The sequence below is a fragment of the Peromyscus californicus genome, unplaced genomic scaffold (assembly GCF_007827085.1).
Source record: "Peromyscus californicus insignis strain IS unplaced genomic scaffold, ASM782708v3 Scaffold_8__1_contigs__length_139910024, whole genome shotgun sequence".
In the NCBI taxonomy this organism is placed as follows: Eukaryota; Metazoa; Chordata; class Mammalia; order Rodentia; family Cricetidae; genus Peromyscus; species Peromyscus californicus.
Window position 1 is genome coordinate 32,446,442 of NW_026294606.1, and position 25,088 is coordinate 32,471,529.

General features: G+C 46.4%; 1 long non-coding RNA gene across 1 annotated transcript; it reads left to right on the forward strand.

Moving 5' to 3' along the window:
• The first annotated feature begins 1 nt into the window (after position 1).
• Positions 2 to 23,352, forward strand: LOC128103784 (uncharacterized). Its single transcript, XR_008215775.1, has 2 exons — positions 2 to 475; positions 20,960 to 23,352. It is a non-coding gene; the product is annotated as an uncharacterized LOC128103784 (long non-coding RNA).
• Positions 23,353 to 25,088: the final 1,736 nt, after the last annotated feature.

Consider the following 25,088-nt stretch of genomic DNA (forward strand, 5'->3'; position numbering starts at 1 on the left):
CCTGCCCCCTCCTCGCTCCGCGCCGCCCGCCGCGGGGAGGGCGCACTGGGCCGGCGTCACTCCTCCCCCTCCGGACCTGGCGGCGGGCTCCTGCTCTTATCGCCTCCCCTGACTCTCCCGGGTCCTACTCGCTCTCCTAATTCTTCTCTGGTCTCTTTCCCTTTCCCCTTCTGCTGGGAGGAGAACTCCCAACCTTGGCAAGGCTCGACTACCCCTTATTTCAGCAATTCATTCTCTGTCCCTTCCAGCAGCCCATTTCCTATCCCAGATCCCCCGCCCCCCCCCTCCCCGCGAGGGGACCCACCCTGCCCCTCCTCCACCTCTGCCGGACCCTGTGGGGGCTGAGTCTTGGGGCAGCGGTGCCCTGGAAGAGCCTCCTTAGCCACGATCCCCAGTGCCCGAACTGACACCATCTGTCAACTTCATTTAGACAGTGCCGCCCTCAGCCACACGCCAGGGTGCCAGACGTCCCAAGGTAACGTGCCAATCCTGGGTCTCTCTCTCTCTTTCTCTCTCTGGCTGGACTGCAGGCTTCTGAGAGTTCATAGTAGAGGGCAAGCACTGGGCGCCCTTGAGCTGTGGCCCTGGGGTAGTTATGAACATATTTTAAGCTGGGCACTGGGGTTTGGGTGGAGAAACCCGGGGCATCTTGTAGAGAATCAGGACACTTGAGTCGGATGGACTCGCTTTAATTTGCTTCCACCGGCTTGTCATTTCCACTTTAAGCAGAAAGAGTGGTGGAGAGAGAGAGAGAGAGAGAGAGAGAGAGAGAGAGAGAGAGAGAGAGAGAGAGAGAGAGAGAGAGAGAGAGAGAGAGAGAGAGAGAGAGAGAGAGACCCTGAGGTGAGGAGATAGCAGTGCTTATCATGGTCAACACTGAAGGTCCGCACAGCTGCCAGTGGGTTTATAGCGTCAGTCTTCCGGTGCCCCCCCCCCCACTCCCGTGCCATGGCCAAGCTCACTTCGTCCGAGAACACTCCCCCAGTTGTGTCTTATTCATCTCGGTAAGAGTAGGCTCCGAGAGAGATGGCCCTCGGGAGAAATCATTCCAATGAGACCCGACAGTTAGTTATTGGATTACACGTGCGGGGAAATGTAGTCTGACCCCGGACAGGGGCTGCAAAGAGAACTGGAGACTGAAGCCGGCCTGGCCACACAAGAGCTGGTGGCTAGGCCCGGAGAGACAGAAATGCCCACCAGGGAAGCAAATGCGAGGCGCTGCAGTGCACACTTTCTGCACCGGCCCCGAAAGCACTGGTTTGCCATGTGTGCTGGAGAGTCTGGGAAGGTGGGAGGACAAGGAGGAGGGTGTAGGGACCCCAGGAAAGATGCAACCAGAGTCTTGTGGAGCGGAGTGGGGTCCGGCCCCTCCGGAGTGGGGGGCTGCACCAGCTCTCAGTGCCATGGTGCATGGGGACTGCTCCCAATGCAGAGTGCTGGTGGGTCTGAGGAACAGAGGAAAGGGCGGGTGCGGGGGGAGGGGACTGGCCCCAGACAGTGACCTGAAGTTGAGTGGAAGCAGGCTTTTTCCATCAAACCCTGCCTGGATACCACACACAGAGCCCGAGTGTCAGTTTACTGCCCTGAGCCCGGCTCCTTTTCCCTAAGCTCCACAGTAATTAGACAAAGAAAACCTAAATTAGCTGAACAGGCGTCGACAGCTTCCTCCAGAGCACCCCTGGTACCTACATGGGAATGTGTCCGAAAATGGCCCGATTGTAGCCGGGAGTCAGCTAAGAAAACACCGCCGAGCAGAACTGAGTGGACCGCTCATTTGCAAGAGGAAAAAAAAAAAAAAAGAAAGAAACAAGTCGCTCTTTTCCGGAAGGGATGTTTTGATTGGGTTGGGGGTTGAAGTTGTTTCGACTTTCTAAGAATTTCTTTTTGACTGACGACTGAACAGTTGGGGAGCAAGTCCCCATTTATTTCATACTGGTTTCCCCCTCATCCTCTTTTGTCATTTTGCCTAGACTAATTTTATGATGCGATTTAATATGGAAGTAAATATGTGCTCATTAAACCGAAGTTCTAAATGTCTGAAAATAATTATTTAAATGAAGTAGAAATTGGGTGTAAAGGATGGTATTGGCCTAAAGGAGCTCCACGGCAGACTTCAGTGTTCTGTAAATGTGTTTGTGTGTGAATGTGTATGGAGGTGGGTAAAGCATTGCATTGGAAGAGTGGGCAGGCAACAGGTTGGGAAACCTTGTATGAAGTTAGTATGGTGCTCACTCCGCTATGCACCTGTTCTTTTTCTGCACCTGGGGAGTCTATGTATCCCAGTCCCCATGGCACTTGCTTTAAAACTGGCCTTAAAAGGTTTTGGGTAAGAGACTGAAGGTGCTAAACCTTTTTAAATCATGGCAAAGTTTAATAACCTTCCATACCATTAGCTACAGTTTGGGAGCCAAAGGGTCCTTTTATAATGGATACCTGAGATTTTAGAAGTGTTACAAATACTCCTATTTGTAACCCCTATTTTAAAAAAGAGTTAAAAAAAACCTTGATGTATTTTTAGTTTCTACTGATTCAACTGGTTAAGTTACAAGAGGCTTTAAAGGAATTTCTTTTATCATCCAGGTATCAATCATGTCCCAAGATTCTCTAAATCTGTAAATCTCTCTTGGAGTCTGCAGCAGATCCAAGGCAGTGGACAGTGGCGGGGGGGGGGGGGGGGGGGGGGGGGGGGGGGGGGGCGGTGTCTGTAAACTTGAAGCCTACAGAAGTAGGGCTCTATACACTGACCCTTCCCAAGTCCAGAAAGGTGGGGAGCTTGGTGGATAAGCAGTTGGGCAGGAAGAGGACTTCTCCAAAGCACTTTCTTGGAGATCCCACATCTAACCTGTTCTTTGACAGGGGCTGCCTAGGGACAAGCAATGTATCTGGCTCAGGGATGGAGTGGTGCTAGGCCCCCAGATTTAGTGTTCTTTTCTCTTTTTCAGCTGTGGATGTATCCACATCTATTGGGTCAGAGAACACATCTGATAACAAATAGGTCAACGTCTTCCTCCCTCCAATAGTTCCCGTTTCCGTGAGCAGAAAGGGTTTGTTTATTTGTTTGTTTAGTTTTGCTGGGTTGGGGTTGAAGCAAACTAGGGACATGCTCTACCTGAGCCCCAGCCCCAGTCCCAGCCCTGTGCAGGGTTAAAATGGAAGTCTCCTTGATCCACTTGCCTTGTTTAGATTGGTACCACTCCCTAGGAGGTCCCCTCTCTGGTGTGAGCCCTTCACAGATTTTCATTCCCAGTAAATAACAAAAATCTGGACTTATTTTTTAAGTGGGGGAAGTACAGGTATGATTCAGTCAAAGGATTCTAGACCAGCCCTGGTGGTGCTTCTTCGTTAGTCAAGAAATAGACAGCTCAGAGCAGTCCTCAGTCCATGGCTTTTGGGTTGGTCATCTGTCTCCATCTGGGCTGCGGGTTCCCTTCCCGTCCTACCCAACCCTGCTCCAGAGCAAGGGAATGTAAACTCAGCTAAAATTGGGTTTCTCTGATTTTTGTTCTGTAATCTACATTTTATTCTAGGAAATCTCTTCATTATTGCGGTTTACATCTTTTCTTAGCATGCTTCCGTTGTTTCGTGGGTTTTACATGAATTGGTTTAGACTAAACCAGTAGAGATGGGAGAGACCTATCTACACTAGCAGTGCTTAGGGGCGTTTAGGACCTGTCCTGGGGGAGCTGGTTTGTTCTGCATCCCTTCCTTCAGCCTGAGCCTGAGTGGGGAAAGCCTCGTGCTGGTCAGCTGGAGGATACCCCACCGTTTTCACCCTGTGCTTAGGTCCTAAGTCACCATGAGCAGAAGGCTTGTGAGCGCCCAAGACAGCTTTTTAATTGCTCAGGCACGGGGCTCCAGGTCTGTTCGTGTGGTGGAGCAGAGATGAGACTCTTGCATGCCGCCGCCGCGGAGGCCTCTCGGAAAAATCCGCCAGGAACAGAGTTGATCTTTTTGGTGTTAGGTGATTGCTGCAAGAAGCGGGGGGTTGGAGAGCGAGACTTCAGCAGGAAGGTGAAGCTAGCCATTTTACACCTCCTCTGGAGTCTGTTCTCTTTCCTTGGTCCAGAACCCTTAGCTACATTGTTATGAAAGCCCAGAGTCACATTTTATTTGGATCCATCCTTCAGCTCTCCAAGCACGTGTGTTCAGGGCAGGACTCTTTTTTTAGCCACCTTCCTGAGAGATCAGCTCCACAGCTCCTGGCTGTAGGCATGACTCCATGACCCAGATGGCCAGGTCAGAGGTGCTTGGAGAGGGAAGAGACAGAGCTAAATTACCAGACCCCCATGCAAAAAAAAAAAAAAAAAAAAAAAAAAAAAAAAAGCCTCTTTCTGTCCCTTTCTAGATGGCCAGACTGAGGGTTCCACGAGTCCACAAGTTATGCATTCGGAATGTGGGAACTGTCCCCAGGAGCCTGTCCTCCGGCCTACAATGCACCCCGCTACCCCCCCCCCCCCCGCCCCCAGGTGGGATGCGAGCTATGATTAGGGGTGGAAGTGTTAGGGGCATAGGCCGGCACATCTCCCAAAGGGAGATGGAAAAAAAGCTGGCGGGGGAGGGGGGGAAGGGGGCTGCTGCACTTCACACCCTGGAAGCGAGTGTGGGTGCAGTGCCTGTAGGCACGTTGATTCTGCGTCCGTTTGTGCAGCTGGGAGAAAAAAAAATCTACTGACTTTAGGGTGCAGGATCTAGCTTTTGAGATTATCTGGAAACCTGTGGGAGCCTGGTGGCTTCATGGGCATGAGGAGTGTACAGCGCAGGCGCTGTCCGGAGCCCTGGACCACTGCACTCCTTCCCTGAGTCCTGCTCCAGGGTGACCACCCTGCCCTTGGATGTCTCTTCTCTTGGGAATTCTCGCACACCCCTTTCCGCCTCTTTTGGGAGTTTTCTCACCCCTCTTCCGTCCGCCTTCGGGGAGGGTGGTGGCTAGGCCAGCCCCCCGGGCTCACGCGGGATGCACTGTAGAGCCTGGTTGCTACAGAAGCACCCATCGAACACCCGGAGGCTGCAAGGCTGGCCCCAGACGCCCCCGACGGAGCGGAGCGGAGAGGCCGCCGGGCAGTAGGCGGGCGGGCTTTCACGGAAGCGCCCTGGAGGTCCTAACCAGGGGCCCGGTTTTCTTCCCTAGTCTGGCTGGGTCTTCTCACCCTCTGCCTTCCCTTCCCCCCAAATAAATAAATATCTGGGAGGGCAGCGATCACGGCGGGGCGCCGGGCCCTGAGCCTCAGCGCAAATGAACTTCCTGGCGCATCAAAACTCGCTGCAGTCCTCCCGCCGAGCGCAGGATATGGGGCGCGCTCGCCTCTCTTCAGAAAAGGAAACGTAGCTCTTCCAAAAATATAAATCAGTTCTGACGTCCAAATATTTCTTTTGTCCTCCAGCATCCTCTGTAGGGATAAATAAAACGTGCTCGGCGCCCAGAGGCCGACTAGGGACCTCGGGGCGCCCAGACGCCGCCTCTGAAGTGTTGCTTCTGGGGATTCTCCCTCCTCATTGCCACCTTCGCCCGGCCCTGGGTCCCTCTTCGGCCTGTCCCTCGGTCCTTCGAGTCTTAGAAGGGCTACTGGCTTGTGCGGCTGGCCCAAGGGGAAAGGCGTGCTGAGAAAGAGGTAGAGTCCGGGAGAGCTGGGCCTAAGCAGTCCCTTCGACCCCCAACCTAGCCTTCTGTTACTCAGTCCACACGGGGCGTGAACCTAACCCTTCTAGGAGGTGGCCTCCGATTCCAGTAGTACCAGGAGGACCCCAGAATGCCCCACATCAGACTGAGAGGACCCTCGTGGGGCATCCCTAGGGCTGCTGCTCCCCCAGAAGCAGTGACAGGTGGTGCAGTATCAGTGGCTGCGGCCTGGCAGGACTATCAGTCTGTCAGGCCCACGTGTTTGGTCATCCTTAAGCCCCCCCCCCCCGCCCCACAATTACGTCTTCTACTTTGGCTAGGTTTTCCACTGGGATTAGGAAAAGAAGCCCACTGCAAGGCAAACCACAGGTAGCAAAGTGGCGGAGAAACCAATGAGATCCGAAAGAAGATGAGAAAGTGGCCTGAGGGTGTCCCCTAACTCTGTGCCCCTTCCCTCTCTCCTGACACCAGGGTGTTGAGAGCCTCCTCTCCCTACCAAATCACCCCATGCACCCGTGAGACCAGCCTGAAAGACTGGGGATCTCAGATACCAAGGGCACAGGGGTTTCCACCTGTCCCGGGTCCTCCCCCTCCCAACAGGCATCGCCCACCTCCAGTATCCTGTTGCATCTGGCCCCGGATTGCGTGTGGGCGCTGTTCACTCACCCCTTCGCCTCAGAGGATCTTCATGGCTGAGTTGCCTCAAAATCCCCCGTCCAGAATATCTTAGAAGGGTTTAGACAATCCATCACCCACCACTTTAAGAATGCTTCCTCCCTTTCAAACACAATCCTTGGACACCAGAAAGTCTGCAGTGGGGAGGGGCGCGCTGGAAAAGGGGATAACTATGTAACCAACGTCAAAGCCGCTCGAAACCTTTCGGAAACAAGGACCAAGGCCAAAAATCGCTCCAAATGATTTATTGACCGCCTCATCCTCTTTCCCACCTTCCCCGTGACTCTGTCTTGTGCCTGCCAACCTACACCCCTGCTCCTAGTGGTATCAACTCCGAATGCTTCTTGGTTTGTATTTTGGGAGGACACACTTTGCTTCTTGGGGTTCAAAGAGGACAGTATAGCCTGGCTGACGTACTTATGGGGTCTGGTCCCAATGTCTTTTGCTGGTAGAGAGAGTGAGCTGCAAAGTCTGGGCGTGGACCTTTGGCGTACTCTGAGGAGTGAGGAGTGTCTGCTTGCTTTCCTTAGGGGCCAAGAGGCGCCCGGAGTTCCCCTTGATTCCGCTGGGTGGCGCCAGGCTCTTGGAAATCGCATCCTGCGGGGCCGCACGTAGCGATCCACCGCGAACAACTCTGCTTCACCTGCTGGGAGCTGGAGCCGTGTGTGTGTGTGTGTGTGTGTGTGTGTGTGGGGGGGGGGGGGGGGGATAGGGGGCAGTCCCAATGCCCGCGCACCTGGCCGAGTCCCGCTAGTGTTGCCCCTAGGTGGACAGACGCCTTCAAGTACTAGTTTATCTCGTCCTCGGTTGGCCCCCTTAGGTCATGTTCTCCAGGTCCATTTTCAGAGGAAAATAAACTAGGTAGACGGGAAGAGTTCATTCAGTTACCTTAGGTTTTAGTTCACAAAAGCGGCGGTGTGTGTGTGTGTGTGTGTGTGTGTGTGTGTGTGTGTGTGTTAGCGGTGGTGGTGATAAGGGCTTCGCCTCTTCGTTCTTGAATTACTCGGCGAACTCCTGGAACGTTCCTCCAGTCTTGTAAACCAACAGTGAACCGAAAACAAAATGGACAACCAACCATCTAATCAACGAAGAACGAACTAACCACCCCCAAACCTGTTGAGGTGAGTTCCGCAGCGACTGTCCTTTTCCTTCCTGGACCTCAGCCCTCGGGTCTCCTGAGTGACTAGGTCACTTTTTGATGGAGGAAAACTCTGTGGCTCCCTAAACTTGTCCTGGTGAAATTCCGCAAGGTGAAATGGAACATGAAGGGTCCTTTGGGAGTAGGCTCTGCCAGCACGCTGGGCTTGAACCAGAGGTCCAAGCATCCCACTGTTCCAGGTAGCCCACTGGTAGTTCTCTGAATGATGGTGTCTGAGAATGAACCGGGCTTTATTCTCAATGACACTTTCTTGGAAGGAAGGAAGGAAGGAAGGAAGGAAGGAAGGAAGGAAGGAAGGAAGGAAGGAAGGAAGGAAGGAAGGAAATCCCTTAAAATGAGCTTTATTGGTGCAAACTCTTTGGTACCTTTGTGCTCGGAGAAATTCACACCGTCAGTGAGGTATAGGAGTGTGCAAAGATACCCATTCCCACCACCCCACACTCCTGACACCTAGGTATCAAGTTTTTATCTCTTTTGCCTTATTTTTCTCTGCTTTCATTTCTTGCTGAAACATTTTAAGCACCTCTAGAGGTTATGCTTTAGAAAACACACCTTCTTCTTCCACTTCACACCCCCAGATCTGGCTCTTTCAAGACTAAATGCTTCATTTTGGGTGTAAACAAGTAGCAACCCCCAACCCCAGTTCAAAATCAGGGCAGGACACCATTCTCTCTGTGTGTATTTCACAAACAGAATTCTCCATTGTGATGCTCCTGCCAGAGGAACTTTAATCCCAAGGTTTTTTTTGGCTTTGTCCCCACTACTGAGTTGGGGAGAGCTCTTCACTGAAAGTTGGGAGTGTGGTTATCACTGTGAGAGGCTGCCCAGTCCTGTCCTGTCCTGCCCCCTCCCCCAGGAGACTCAATTCTACATTACTTTCTTCAGCACAGGTCAGGTTGGTTCTAGAGAACATATCTATAGGTGTGTGTGTGTGTGTGTGTGTGTGTGTGTGTGTGTGTGTGTGTGTGTGTGTGTGTTGTTTGGGGTCATCCTTCTTGCTGTCCAGCGTTTTTCAAATGCATTTCTAGGCAGTGACTAGCCTGGGAAGAACATTCCCCATAGTTTGGAAGTGCCTGTAGGAGAACTTTGATGGCCTAGAGGGACTAAGGGGACTTGAGAAGTGACTGGAGAAAGCGTTAATTGGCCTTGCCCCTTGCCCCCTTTGCCCAGGTCAAGACTCTATAGTACATTTAGTAATTATTTGTTGACGTACTGATTTTCTCCTATATCACTAACAGCACACGTACCTTCCTGTTCAGTGAAATCCTTGGCAGGCAGATGACTCTGGGATGGTGACAGGTTGCCAAGTGCACCTGGTCTTACTGATTTTGGATCCGTTGCTAAATATCTCCAAACTTCTGTTTTTAACCCCCTTTCTGTAAAATATAAATAATAAAAATTAAGAGATAATGATGATGCACCCTCCCGCGGCGACTATGAAAAAGAAACAATGGTTGTAAAGATGTATACACATCCATGCTATTACTTTTGGCCCATGCCAATAAAAGCTCTGTTTATTTTCAGTCACCCTGTTTCATTCCTAAGCGAGATTGTCCCCCCAGCCCGCCCCTAGCAACTTCTCAAGTGCACATTTGCTTTTATCGGTGTGTTTAAGGAGGTCCCTCCTTCATGGGATGAAGTTTCTAGGCTGTGGGTGGAACTCAATGGCCAAGTCAGTTCCGGAGAGGAACAATGGGTGTTGTTCAGGCTGAGGGACCAAGAAGCCCTCAGAAGGCTCCGACTCCTTCGTTGCACCCGGGAAGAGATTCGAGACCTCAAGCGGGTGTGTGTACTGGCACCGTGCAACAGGGCACAGTGCCCTGGTGTGTGTGTGTGTGTGTGTGTGTGTGTGTGTGTGTGTGTGTGTGTGTGTCCGTGAGCGCGGGCGTGGGGTAGAGAGATGGGTGCATGGTCTCACGGGAGTGATGGTGGTTGTGTCAGCTGCGCTGGATGGAGAAGGACAGCAGCACCTCCAAAGCAAAAATTCCCCGGCTGAAACCCTGCGCTGCAACTTTAGTTGCATTGAGTCTTGCCCTGTCTTGGTCTGTGGGTCCTGGGATGGTTCACGCGGGTGGAGCCACGCACAGCTGGCCTGAATTATAATAGGAGTCCTTTGCTGGTGAGGCCCATCCCGGAAAGAGCGAAAGCGCAGTGGAAAGAAAATGTACCCATAGTTCTCCCTAAATGGGAGACCCTCCAGGAACCCTGCGGTACTGCTGGCTCTCCAGCATTTACAAAGCAGTCTCTTCAAATCGAGGCGGGAAGTTCCCCTTTTAAGCAAGACACAGCCCCTGGGGCGGAAGGCAACAGAGTAGCATGGTGTCCCCAAGGTCCACAAGCTCCAAGGACATTCCTCCCCCTTGAGGACTTAATGGGTCTCCAGCCCCAACCAGGATATAAAAGGACATCTATCTCCCGGCACCCTACCCACCCACCTCACTCCTAGGCTTCTAAGATCTGCAGCCTTGAAGACTTAAGGTGCGGTAAATGGGTTTTATTCTGTGTCTTCCTTTCCGTCTTCTGCGCACTGGACATTTTGCTAGCTGCTTGCCCTTGGACAGATTTTTTTTTTCGAGGGGGGTCATTTTTCTATATATGGAGACAGGGTTATTGTGGGGCCATTAAACGAATTTGTGCAAGCTAAGCGCTTCCTCCCTCCCGCGGCCGGTGGGCAGCGCTGGATGGAGGTCGGCCTTGAAACGGGGAGCATATTTCGACGAACCTGGGCAGATCCTTGTAGCTGCCGATCCATGCAGGGATTTCCCGAAGCCTGAAGTGCTTAAGGGAGAACTGGGCTCTGCCTCCAGTGCCAGCCCCTAACCAGATTCCTGCACCTTGTTTTAGGGTCTAAGTAGACACGCACGCACAGCACGGGACAAAGTCGGCTAAGGCGGGAAGGGTGCCAAGCTGAAGCAGGTGCGCAGCCAGGCAAGTTCTTGAAGAAGGGACCTGGTGGCCTGTGGCGGTCCAGTGTGGTTTGCTGTAGGCTCAGAGACACGAGCCTCTTGCTCAATGTCCAAATCCTTGAGGCTACGACATGCTCCCGGCAGCGGTGGAAAAGAGCTACCCTACCACAGGAGGGTGACCTTGGCGGATGCCAGCGGGATCGAAATTCAGGGGGCATCAAGGGTACAACCTAGAAGCTAGAAGTGGATGATCGTTTCCTTCTCTGCCCAGGCTGGCCTTGGCTAGCAGTTCGACCCAGGCTTGGACCTATGGCAGCGGAACAGTAAGAGAAAGTAAGCCGTTACTCCTCTGCTGACAGCCTTGGGGGAGAGCGCTGCAGCTCTCTGCGACTGCGAAGGGCAGTGGCCACCAGCTAGCGGATGCTTGGGGCAGGCGACAAGGGGGCCAGGAGGGAACCTCAGCCAGCGCTGCCCAGGCCGGGGCGGGGGGGGTCAGGGAGGGAGAGCGGACGCGACCTCGTGGTTTCACCTTAGTCACAGACTATCAGAAATGTTTTAAGGAAAGGGCCGGGAACTGTGGAGCTAGGAGTCCACCTGAGGCTTCAATAGCCTTTTAAGACTTTCAGGCCCCCAGGATTGCTGCCTTCTCCGCGGGAGGCCAACCGCTGGTCCATTGACTTTGTATTTTCCCTTGGGAGGGTTAAACTATCATTTGACTTCCACTCATATGCATATTTTACATATGTAAACACCTTTGTCCTTTAATAGTCACTTAAATAAACTATTCCTGTAAACTCTTACTAGGGATAGCCTTTTTAAAAAATCTCAGTTCCTTTCCTCCTTTTTTTGCTGGCTGTGCAATGTTGGGTTTCCTCTTTAGGATGAAGGCCAGGGTCTTCGTGCCTAAGTGCTCAGGCATAGCTTTAAAGACAGACATTCACCCACCTCCTTTCAAATATTTGCATTCAAAGTATGTTAAGAATCTGGAAAACTATGAGTTGTTTCCATATCATCTTTTCATTCAGCAAGAGGAGAGAGGTACTAATACCCCTCCCCCAAAGAAATCCTGTCTGATAACCCCAAAACAAACTAACTCTGCACAACCCTATGCAGGGCACAGGTCAATTGGAGTAAAGGCATGGAGTTTGGAATAGAGAGTAGGGAGACAGAATGCATTTGGGGCTCTCCCCGGAGTCAGAAAGAAAAGTAAAGCCAAGGGTTGGGATGGGCAGATGGTGTTCTGGAGAACTTTCTACTACTGCAAAACAGGTTGAGGCACCCCTCCCCCTCCACTAGCCAAAGGCTCTGCGCTGGCCAAAGGCTCCTGCAGCAGGATGGGAGAGTCTGCCTTGCTGGTTCAGTTGTGAGGGATGGAGAGTAAACTCTTGTGCTTTCTGCCTGCCCCCCCCTCGTGGAAAACCTTTCTGCAAGTGGGAGAGATCCTGGGGGAAGCTGGTTTCCCAAGGGCAACATAATGTGGCTTAGAGATGTCAGAAGCAGGGGGAGCAGGTGGGGTAAATGGTTGCAGAAGAAGATTGACTGCTCTGTTTTGTATTTTCAGACTCAATTTCATGGGTCCATATTTGTGGGCTTATAGTGATATGAAAAGGATAAAAGGTTTGTCATGAATTTATCCTCAGTCTACTTTCATGCCTTGGGTTGACTGGAATTTCATTTGATGGAAGTGGAGAAAAATCATGTTCAGACAATGCAGAAAAGTTCACTTGCACCATTGAATTCACTTTCCAGGTAAACAAACCCACCTTGCTCTTAAACACGACAACTACTGATTTAACTCTGAAAAATGCATGAAAAAGAGCTTAAGATACTCTGAAGTCCGTTGTTGATTGTCTGTGGCAACCTGGAACGCCCTTTCTCATGATGGGATTCACTTTCTCTTTTCTGGGGACCTAGAAGGACTTGTCAGATCTATTAACCTCTCAAAGAAGGAGAGGAGGGCCACACCCTTCTTGCCTCTGAAACTAGAAAAATGGAGTCATTGGAAGATTCAAAGTAAACCTTTAGGTCAATAGAGCTTGCCACTGTTATTAGCAATCAGAAATTTTGAAATCGAGCAGGATGTAGATGATAGGACAAAAATTTCACTACCCTTTCGTACCAAGAGAATCTTCTAGACATGCTGGTAATCATAGAGCGTCGTTTCAGGACGTCCTAGAGAAACCTAGATTCTTAGATGCTCAAGTCACCTAAAAAATAGGCAACAAAAGCAAAAATAGACCCATGGGATCATATCAAACAAAAGCTTTTGTGATGGGAAGGAAATAACCAATGGGGCAAAGAGACAACTTGCAAAAATGGGAGAAAATGTTTTTGAACTCTACGTCTGATAAGGAACTCAATGGCTCAATAGCAAAGCAATAGTAACAGTGGCAACCAAACCCCAAACGAACGATTCTGTTAAAAGTGTGTAAATTAGGGGTGGGAGGAAGGAAGAGGGGGTCTTTGATTGGTGTGTAAAATGAATGGCAAACTTTTCTTAGTAAATAAAAAAGTGCATAAATTACTTTAATAAATATTTTGCAAAAGAGTACATACAGATGGCCAACGGGTGTAGGAAGAAATGCTCAACCTCATGAACCATCAGGGAAGTATGTCAAAACCACAAGGAGACCCCACCTTACTCTACTAGAACAGCAATCGTTAAAAAGACACACAAACTGCTGTCCAGGAACCAATGCACACTACTGGTGAGCATTTTAGTATAACCATTATGAAAAACGCTATGGAAATTTCTCAGAAAACTAAAAACAGTTGCTTCTGTAAGACACAGTAATCTCAGGTCTAGGTATTTCCCAAAGGAAATAAACTCAGTATGTGGAAGAGATATTTGCATTCCCACATTCACTGCAGCATTATTCATAATGGCTGAGATGTAGAACTGCCCCAAGTGCATAACATTGGGCAAATATACAGTGGAGTACTGCGCATCCTTAAAGGATTAAATTCTTTTATTTGTGACCATATGGATAGACCTGGAAGACATTATGTTATGTGTAGGAAGTCAGACAGGCAAATGCATCACAGAAGCTCATTCACAGGAGGAATCTAGAAAAGGTGACCTCACGGGAGTGAAGAGTGGGACAGTGATTGATAGAGATTGTGGGTGGAGAGAGATGGGGGGAGAGGAAAGGGAACAGGCTGCTCAATAGGCACCAATAGGTTAAGAGAAACAAGTTTTGGTGACCTATTGCATAGTAAAGTGGCGACAGATGACAACAGTGTAGCCTGTACTTTAAAACAGCTACAAGAGAAGGTTTTTGTTTTTGCTGCTTTTTTTTTTTTTTAAATTTTTTTGAGACAGAATTTCTTTGTGTGACCCTAGCTGTCCTGGAACTTACTCTGTGGACCAGGCTGGCCTCAAACTCAGAGATCCACCCACCTCTGCTTCTTGAGTGCTGGGATTAAAGGTGTGTGCCATCATGCCCAACTGAAGAGAAGTTTTTATATTGTTTCCTCACAAAGAAATGATAAAATACAAGGTGATGGAAATCCCATCTGGACTTGATTATCACACAATGTATTCATTTATCACAATGCAACATTGTGCCCTAAGTATGTTTAATTACAATGCATAAGCTCTTAGAAGGTGCAGTATTTGCATTTAGCCTATGCACAGCCTTCTAACTGTAACTCATATCCAGATGACTCACAGAACCTAATACAACATAAACACTGTGTAAATCATTGCTACAATGTATTATTTAGGAGTAAAGATGAGAACAGTGTGTGAACATGTTCAGTACAGGTGCATTTACAGTTTCTGAATGTTTACCACTCAAATTTGTTTGAGTTTGAAGATTTGAAGCCCACAGAGGCAGAAGTCATGCTCTGTGGGTTTGCCTGATATTTCTTTCTTCTTCTCCAGGTAACAGCATTTTCATATCCATAAGGAGAACGCCATTCTGCTTTGCATACAATCACTCAGGCATGGTCATGTAACCCCTGCCTGCTCTACTGCCTTAGTGGTTGGCCAAGCACAGACATGGAATAGCATTTACCACTCAGAGTAATTTTCTGAGCTTCTTAGCAAAGGCAGCAGGGGAGAGTCTTCCTCTGCCTTTCTTTTCTCGAATGTGGGAATTAAGGGTACTTTTAGTGGCTATCATGTGACTTTTCTGGCTTCTCAGAGGAAGGAAGCCCTTTGTAACAGAAAAGAATGAGGCTAGTACATGCACACAAATGTGTGTGTGTGTGTGTGTGTGTGTGTGTGTGTGTGTGTGTGTGTGTGTGTACATGCACATACATGATTGAGGATTCAGAGACCATGGGGACAGTGTTATTAGAGGTGAAAGGCTGCCAGGCCCATGAGATCTCATTAATCACCAGCTTGAAGGTTCCACAAATGCATTCTAAGTGCTTGCCCTGAGATAGGCAGTGTTTTAGGTGTGGGGAAATACCATGGAAGATGTCAAGGACTCTGTCTTCAAAGCCTAAATTTGAAAGATGAGGATCCACAAGGAAATACATACAACCTTTCAGATAGATAAAATGGCTCCAGGACAGAGACTACCTCAGTGAGAAGTTGAGTTCTATGGTGGTGGTACAGGACGGTGGTGTGCTAGACAGCTAGATGCTGGTGGTGGTCCTGGCCCTTGGGTCGTGTTGATATGAAGGTTGATGACTAAGAGGAAGCAGCTATGGGAAGACATGATGCAGATGGAGCCAAATATTCAGAGGTCCCAATGAATGATCTTGGATTGTTCAAAGGATGTCAAAAGAATGAGAGAGCTTTGACTGTCTTTCTCCTCGCTAGGTGCCACTTAAATGAAAAAGGAATAAATGAGGAGAAGGTCTGCCTGGGGGCTTTTCTCTTTCTATGTAGTCACCTACCCTATGACAAGCATGCAATATCGCCACAGACTTCCTCAACAGGGCACAGTTAAACTCCTTTGACGGTCACCTGACTCTCCCATTGTCTTTCCTGTGAGGTAGCCCATTTGTTAGTGGCACGTGTTTGTGTGAGAATTGCTTTTCTCTAATTCAGTTTCACTCACATTATTCCTACACTCTGAAGGCACAGAGTAATTAAATTAAAGTATGAATTTTATATCAAAATTTACAAGATTTATATATATATATATATATATTAAACTTTGTTAAGATATTAATGGTCATATAGAGTACTAACTAATTCTAGAAAAAAGGCTTCAATTAGCTGCCTATACATGTCTTTGTGTTCGAGTCTTTTATCAGTTTTCTGCAGGAAATCACGGCCAGGTCTAACATCAACTGAAGTCTCTAGGAAGAAGATGGGGCCCCACAACAACAATAATTCCATGTGGACAATAATAATACCACTAAGCTGACAAACATCATCTACAGATCAGCTTTGGACGACAAACTGCTCAGAGCAATTTTAAGAGGGCTAGCTGAGATGATCCAGTCTCAAAGACTACTTGAATAAGGACTTGAGATAAACTCTGAACTTTGGCATTATGCTCAAACTGGACAACAAAGGATATAGCTACCTTTCCTAGAATTTGACAGTTAACCCAAATTTTTTCTTTTCAGAATAAAGATACCTTCGCCCATACCCAGCAGGAAGCAATTTTAAGAGTACGACGCCCACATTCCCAAAGAGGTGGTGTGGGCAGGTGGTTTTTTGGTCTTTTAATGTGTTTTGGGTCTGGGATAATTTTCATTGTTTAGGAGGGTTGGTTACAAGTTGCTGTTAACAAGGGTTAGGAAAAGGGCTAAACAAAGAGATTAGATTTAAGGTTCTTGTTTAAAAAAAAAGACAATTACTAGTTTTAAATACTTTACATTGGATTGGATTTTTTTATATTGTACACAGATTATATATATAGATAGATAGATAGATATAGATTGATATTGTTAGAAAATGCTTTACATATATTTCTAATCTTGTTCAAGATTTTGTACTTATATCATTCATTTAACAATGTAATGCAATTTGCTGATTACTTAATCTGAAGGCCAGGCCTCAGGATTGTCACAATGAAGAGCCTGAGTTCAGCACTGTGCTGATGTGTGCGCCCAGGCCTGGAGCTCGGGATGCTGGGGGAGGGCCTAGAGTAGGTTCAGAAAGAATCAAAACTCCGATTAAAGAGATAAAGAAAAGCAAGTGTGGAATAAGGCTAAAGAGGGATATTAGGTCAGCCATGGTGGTACACATCTTCTATTTCAGCTTAGAAGGTAGAAGCAGCCAGGTCTCTGTAAATTTGGGGTCAACCTGGTCTACATAGTGAGTTCCAGGCCAGCAAGAGCTGCACAGTGAGACCATGTCATACAAAAAAGTGGGGCTTTATTGGGGTCTTAAGGTAGATTATAGAGTCATGCTTCCCAAATTGAAATGGTGTATTGAATTTCAGCTCAATAAAACAGAACCCAAAAACGTCTCTGTTGATGTGATTTAGGTGGCAAACAATAGAAATCCTCACTCAAGCAGCACTAACTCAAAGGATTCTGCTTGCATCACAGGGAATCTGGATCAGATTGTACTGGGAGCTCAGCGATGACACCAAGGACCCACATTCTTTCTTCTTTTCTACCTTGTTGGCCACAGAACCCATTTCAGTCTAGGAACTATTCCAAAAATCTAGTATCTTTTAAAGATTTATTTGTTTTATTATATGTGTGTGTTTTGCCAGCATGTAAGTCTATGCACCACAAACATGTCTGATGCCCATGGGGGCCAGAAGAGGTGCTGAATTCCCTGGAACTGGATTGCAGACAGCTGTGAGCCACCATGTAGGTGTTGGGAATTGAACCTGGGTCCTCTGCAAGAATACAATAGCATCGTGAGAGTTGTGTTTCACTGTTTACATCTAAATAGATTAAAAAAAAAGTTCTGTCTCCTGACAATGGAATGAAGACCCTCTTCTTTTTAGGGTGTGGGAAGGGTTTTGAGCTGCAGTTCGTGCTGGACCAGTGTTGGTGTTCAAAGGAAATTAGTTTACAATTCATCTAATCCATCACGGGCAAGAGCAGAGCTCGGGACTCCCTTCCGGAGGTGGGAACGGGTCAGCTCCTTTAAGTCACACTTATGGGTCTTATTACTTAGGGAATGAAGCATGCATCTACACACGCAGAATGGAGAAATGAGTCTTATTGACCATGAAATGGCTACAGTAGTGCTGTATGACTTTTCCTGGGAAGCCTGTTTCTATTCACATCAGATAGGGAGGGCAAAGGCCGACCAAACAGACATTTCCATCCAACTCCAGCTTTGTAAACCAGTGAGTTTACTGGACAGCTTCATTCCCGAAAAGGCCGCCCTAGCATGGGTGATCACTCCTGGATGCTGCATCACTACAGTTCTCTTCACCACGTTCAGGCAGCAATGCCGGTAAAGAATCGTCTGTCTCCTAGCAACAGTTTACTGCTTATCCAGTCTTGCACAATCCTGTAAGTTTATCAAGGCTCATGCGTCTTGGAATTTTATTGTGGATTTTATGGCCCTCCCTAAAGTGGGGATTTTTCACTTTTGAGGAAGTAGCTATACAACAAGCAGATATAAGGAAGGATAAATTAACAGATACTATTGAGAAAGCAGCATGGAAAGACATGGGGTTTCTTTGCTTTTAATGACAGAAATTGGTCTCATATTATATCCTTGATTCTGTCTAAACTTGGGGCAAAGAGGAGTAAGAGCAAGAGAGAGGGACTCTCGAATTTTCCATTGGAATTCCATGAGGTGCTCCTTATCCTGACAGGGTCAAGAGCTTCACTTTATGGATGAAGGCAGCAGATGGGAAGAGCCAGGATGCCCTGCTTTTAAGCAGTGATTTCTGTGTCGCATGGAGCTTGCCAGCTGAACCCCATGAGGAAAACGCTGATAATGAAGATAGAATAGAAATATTCTTTTGAAGAATCCTGTACAATAAAACAACCTCTGGAGGCATCACGATCCCTGACTTCAAGCAGTACTATAGAGATACAGTAATAAAAACAGCTTGGTACTGGCATAAAAATCAACATGTGGACCAATGGAATAGAACTGAAGACCCTGACATTAATCTACACACATATAAACACCTAATGTTTGACAAAGGAGCCCAAACTGTACAATGGAAAAAAGAAACATCTTCAACAAATGGTGCTGGCATAACTGGATGTCAACATGTAGAAGACTGCAAATAGATCCATATCTGTCACCATGCACAAAACTCAAGTCCAAGTGGATCAAAGACCTCAACATAAATCCAGTTACTCTGAACCTGATAGAAGAGAAAGTAGGAAGTACCATTGAACGCACTGGCACAGGAGACCACTTCCTAAATATAACACCAGTAGCACAGACACTGAGGTCAACAATTAATAAATGGAACCTCCTGAAACTGAGAAGCTTTTGTAGGGCAAAGGACATGGTCAATAAGACAAAACGACAGCCTACAGAATGGGAAAAGATCTTCACCAACCCCACATCTGACAGAGGACTGATCTCCAGAATATATAAAGAACTCAAGAAACTAGACATCAAAATACTGAACAGTCCAATTAAAAAAATGGGCTAAAGAGCTAAACAGAGAATTCTCAAAAGAAGAAACTCAAATGGCTGAAAGACATTTAAGGAATTGCTCAACATCCTTAGTCATCAGGGAAATGCAAATCAAAACAACTCTGGGATACCATCTTACACCTGTCAGAATGGCTAAGATCAAAAACACTGGAGACAGCTTATATTGGAGAAGATGTGGAGCAAGGGGAACACTCCTACACTGCTGATGGGAATGCAAACTTGTACAGCCACTTTGGAAATCAGTATGGTGGTTTCTCGGAAAATTGGGAATCAATCTTCCTCAAGACCCAGCTATACTCTTGGGCATATACCCAAGGAGCACTCAATCATACCATAAGGACACATGCTCAACTATGTTCATAGCAACATTGTTTGTAATAGCCAGAACCTGGAAACAACCTAGATGCCCCTCAACTAAAGAATGGATAAAGAAAATGTGGTACATATACACAATGGAGTACTACTCAGCAGAGAAAAATAATGACATCATGAGATTTGAAGGCAAATGGATGGAACTAGAAAATATCATCCTGAGTGAGGTAACCCAAACTCAGAAAGACAAACATGGTATGTACTCATTCATAAGTGGATACTAGATGTAAAGCAAAGGATAACCAGACTGCAACTCACAGCTCCAGGGAGACTAGGTAGTAAAGAGGACCCTAGGAAAGACACAGGGATCGTCCAGGGAGAAATGGATGAAATCTACATGAGCAAACTGGGGTTGGGGTTGGGGGGTAATTGAGGGCAAGGGTTGGGGGAAAGAGAGCTTAGGGGAGCGAGAGGTCCTAGCTGGATAAGGAACAGAGTGGAAGAACAAGGAAAGAGATACCATGATAAATGAAGGCACCATGGGAATAGGAAAAAGTAGAGTGCTAGGGAGGTCCCCAGGAATCCACAATGAAGACCCCACCATAGACTACTGGCAAAGGTCGAGAGAGCTGACCTACTCTGGTGATCGGATGGTTGAATACCCTAATTGTCATCATAGAACCCTCATCTACTGACTGATGGAATCAGATGCAGAGATCCAAGGCCAAACTCCAGGAGTCCAATCGAGGAGAGAGGAGGGATTCTATGAGCAAGAGATATCGAGACCATGATTGGAAAAAGTACAGAGACAACTAGCCAAACTAGTGGAAACACATGAACTGTGGACCAATAGCTGAGGAGCCCCCATGGTACTGGAGTAGGCCCTCTGGATAAGCGAGACAGTTGTTTAGCTTGAACTGTTTAGGGGGCCCCCAGGCAGTGAGACCGGGACCTGTCCTTAGTGCATGAGTCAGCTTTTTGGAACCTAGTGCCTATGGTGAGACACTTTGCTCAGCCTTGGTGCAGGGAGGAGGGGCTTGAACCTGCCTCAACTGAATGTACCAGGCTCTGCTGACTCCCCAGGGGAGACCTTGCCTTGGAGGAGGTGGGAATGGGGGATGGGTTGGGGGGAAGGCTGGGGGATGGGAGGAGGGAGGACAGGCTAATCTGTGGTTGATATGTGAAACGAATAGAAAATCTCTTAATAAAATAATAATAATAATAATAAAAAGAAATATTCTTTTGAGCATATAAGGACTATTCATAGAGATCAACCATGTCATAGGCCACAAAGAAGTCTCATTAATTTTCAACGAATTAGTATCAAATGAATTGCAAGCACTCAGCACAATGTAGTACATTTACATGTTTATTTATGTTTTAATGATTTGTTTGTTTCTAATTTATGTGCATTGGTGTACCTGCATGTGTGTCTCTGTGAAGGTGTCAGAACCCCTGGAATTGGAGTTACAGACAGTGGGGAACTGCCATGTGGATGCTGGGAGACTACCTCAAATTCCACCTAGCATAGTACTTAAAGGGAACTTTGTAGCTTTAAAACCAATGGTCAAAAACTAAGGTACACTGGTAAATCTCTCTCTCTCTCTCTCTCTCTCTCTCTCTCTCTCTCTCTCTCTCTCTCTCTGTGTGTGTGTGTGTGTGTGTGTGTGTGTGTGTGTGTGTGTGGTGTGTGTGTGTGTGTGTGTGTGTGTGTGTATGTTTGATGCTGGATCAATCAACCATCTCAAATTTAAGGCAAGTTCTTTACCCCTAATTTATATTCCCAGCTTGAATTCTTATTGGAAGCAACAGACCCCTCACTGTTTCGACTCTGTGGAAATGATACTTACTAAGAAGACATCTTCAGATTTTCCTGGATTCTTGAGAGAGCCAAACAGTCAATTTTTGAAGAGTCTGCAACATCAGGAACAAACAGCCAACTGTACCACACAACACAGAGAGCCGTCCATCTTTCCACCACTGTTCAGTACCACGATGTCATGCTGTACTAATGTCCTGAGATCACCCTGGCCAGACAGGAAACTGTAGTGACATATGTGCTGCCTGGTTGCTCATGGTGCTCAAAATATGCCAAACATCTTTTGACAAGACTTAGTCTGATGGGCAGGGTCTGGTTGCATGTAAAACCTCCAGATGCTGGGGACTGGGAAAGGGAATTTTAAATTTCTACCTTGGGAGATAGAGTTCATTATGCAGGAAATTTCCTGAACATGAGTGTGGACCATGAGAAATGCCTTTCACACTTAGGAAGGAAGGAGATAATGAAGATAATGGCAGACTCCCTTCTGCAATATCAAGTCACTTACAGAAGTAGCGTTTTTTTTTAAAGAGTTATAAGACAGAGAGACTTATTATTTAGAAAACCATTGATGTTATACACACAGACATATCAGGATATTTTGGGATTTAAATTCAGGACCTTATGCATGCTAAGCATATACTCTACGATCAAGCTGCCCTCAGTCCCTTAAATTTAACTTTAAAAATATTTATTTTCAATTATGTGCATTCCTATAGACGTGTGTCTATGTATAGGCATGCACACCTTAGTGCAGTGCCCATGCACATCATGTTTTATTCTTTTTCATTTCCTGTTTTACTGCATTAGCTAGGTTGTCTAGATGGCAGTGAAGGATACTGGAGATAGTGAATATTTTCTTGTCTCCTCTGGTTTAATGAGAATATTCCCAGCATTTCATCAATGGCTTGGAGCTGCAGTTCTAGACAGTTGTGAGCTGTGTGGGTTATGAAAACAGAACTCCGGTTCTCTGCAAGAGCAGCAAGTGCTCTTAAACACAGAGCTACCTCTCCACTCCTCCAGTAATTTAGTTTATAAACTACTAATTATTTATTCACTCAAGTCGGCATGCTGCTGTGGAATCAGTGACTGAGTGAGTTTGCCTTAGCTATTCCTACACCCATCTCAACTTCTGGTTGGCAAGGAGATCATACACAGTAGGAAAAGCCCACAAATACACATACCCAACACCAGAAATTTGAGTTATCACTGAGATCCTATTGATGGAGCTCATATTCTGTCCAGTATCTAATGACTGTAAGTCAGTTCTAATAAACGTCTTTACTTTTTTTCCCCAGAAGTGAAATTTTGCAACAGGAGATAGGAATTATTCTGCTTTATTTGTATTAAGTGGTCATACCACTTCTTTTGGTGGTAGTATGAGTTTACAGCTTCACAGCCATGGTTAAGGAAGGACCTATTTTATGACATTTTTTCAACCTTATTTCAGAATAAAAGTGGTATTTCATGATTGGTTAAATCTGAATTTTTAAAAATGATCAACTGTTGGGAAGCAGTCCAAGAATGGAGTCCTATGAGGAGAATTCCGAGTGCATGTGAGAAAACACCAGGAAAATAAGACAAGAATCTTGTGACCTCAGTTTTTCAAAACATGAAATTGTTCTTGGAATGTTTTCATGCTCCTCCCAGGTGTAGCAGATTCAATTAAGTGTTTTTATGTCTCTATGGAAAAATATATTTTTTGCCATGAGTATACTGTGAATATGTGTTGCTACCATTGGTTAATAAAGAAGCTGCAAGCCGGGCGGTGGTGGCGCACGCCTTTAATCCCAGCACTCGGGAGGCAGAGGCAGGCGGATCTCTGTGAGTTCGAGGCCAGCCCGGGCTACCAAGTGAGTCCCAGGAAAGGCGCAAAGCTACACAGAGAAACCCTGTCTCGAAAAACCAAAAAAAAAAAAAAAAAAGAAGCTGCTTTGGCCTAGGGCAGGACATATTAGAGCCAGGCAGGAAATCCAAACAAAGATACAGGGAGAAGAAAAGTGGAGTCAGGGAAGACACTGTGGGTCGCTGGGGGAGCAAGATGTGATGGAACACAGGTAAAACCATGAGACATGTGGTGATACACAGATTAATAGAAATGGATTAATTCAAGATAAAAGAGCTAGTTAGCAATGAGCCTGAGCCATAGACCAAACAGTTTGTAATTAATATAAGTCTCTATGTGTTTATTTGGGACTTAACGCTGTGGGACACAGGAAAACTTTCAGCTACAGCCACATGTGGCTTGTCTTTGTGATTATATATGGCTTGAACTCATAAGAACTTTACTCATTTGATTCTTCTCAACCCTCAGAGTATAAATTGTCTGATACTGTGAATAAAGTTGGCTATTGCATGAGACTTCAGTCTGCCTCATTTACCAGGTCCTTTCTTCCAGGTCCCACCACCTCTAGAGCAGTGAGAAAACAGCATTAAGCAATTTCCATGCATTAGCTAATAATATTTATAGTACATTGTAAAGTAAATCTCCATTTCACAGATGAGAAGACTGATTTCTAGAAATACAAAATAATTATCTCAAAGTCCCTTAGCAGGAATGTTGGATTCACACCCAGGTTTTTTGACTCCAAATTCCTTGTTTGGAGCAATTGTTTTTAGATCATGGAAGACAGAGAAACTTATTGAGCAAATGAATTAAAATGTCTGAATGTCAAAAATAGTATAATTACCTGACATTGAAGTAACTCTGTAGTTCAGGCAGGACTTGAACTTGCAATCCTCCTGCCTCAGCCTCCTGAGAAGCTGGTATTACCAGGTTCAGCAGAAGATGAGAATTGCAAAAACTTAAATCAATTAAATAATCAAAAAGTTGAAAAATTTCTGGTAATGTTTCCTTTCTTTGAAGATCACAGCAAATATAAGGCTATTCAAGTCTCTGGGATGCCTTACAGCTAAGAAACCGTTTCTCTTTAGCGTTCCAGAATAGTACTGTTCTAAAGGGGTAAGCCTTGGGAAATGCTGCCAAGTACTGTACCTCTTACTTTTTTTTTTGTTTCATGTTTTATTGCATTGGCTAGAATGTCTAGACAGCATAAATGATATTGGTGATAGTGGATGTTTTATGGTTCCCTGGTTTAATGAGACTGTTCCTAGCATTTCATCATTAACTCTTACGTTGAACATGAGTTTATGACAGTTTCAGATACCATTTACTATCTTAAATTAAAAATCCTTTATTTCTTATTTTTTGAGTTAAAGAACTAAAATTGGATGTTGAATATAAGGCACCAGCTTCTCAAAGAAAGTAGAGGAGAAGATATAACTGTATGCTATTTACCAAGTAAATGGACTCTGTATGGTTATGTCACACACAGGCGTGTGCACACATACATTTGTGGAGCTAGGGGTTGAAGATAAGCCTTGTGCACATTAGGTGAATACTTTACCACAGAGCTAGCCTCAGCCCCTGCACAGTATTTCTGATGCTTAGTGATACCCACCAAGGCCCTTGACAGATGGTTGCTCCTGCAATGGGTGGGGCATCCATGTATTTTTTTTTTTTCCAGAAGGGTTATACCTGATTTGTCTCCTCTATTCTGTTCCATAGTCTAAGGATGATAGAACTCTTGCCTCTCACTCATTTGGTAAATAACTTTGAAAGCCTACAGTGTGCAAAGCCCAGTTTGGGGTTTCATGTCTTGAATAGCATTTAGTGTGTGGTGGTACTTAATATCACCAGTCCAACCCAAGTTTTAAAGAGTTGGCCTTGGGCTAGTGAGATGGCTCAGTAGATAGAGGCACTTGCTGGGGTTCGATTTCAGAGACAAGCCACCGTGGAAAGCGAGAACTGACTCCAGAAAGTTGTTTTCTGACCGCCCACGTCATGTGTGTTGTGACACATGTGCTCTGTCCCCTCCAAAAATAAAATAAAAATGTAATAAAGAGCATTAGAAAGAAAAGAGCAGCCTGCATCCTCAAAGTTGCCCGTGGCTTTTCACCAAGGCCACCAATAATGAGGAGATTTCTGGCTCTGATTAGCTCTTCCTCCATCTCTCCCACCCACCTTAGCCAGAATAGAGAAACAGAGACACGCTGAATGTTCTTCACCCTATCCCAGGCCTGTCTCCAACACAATG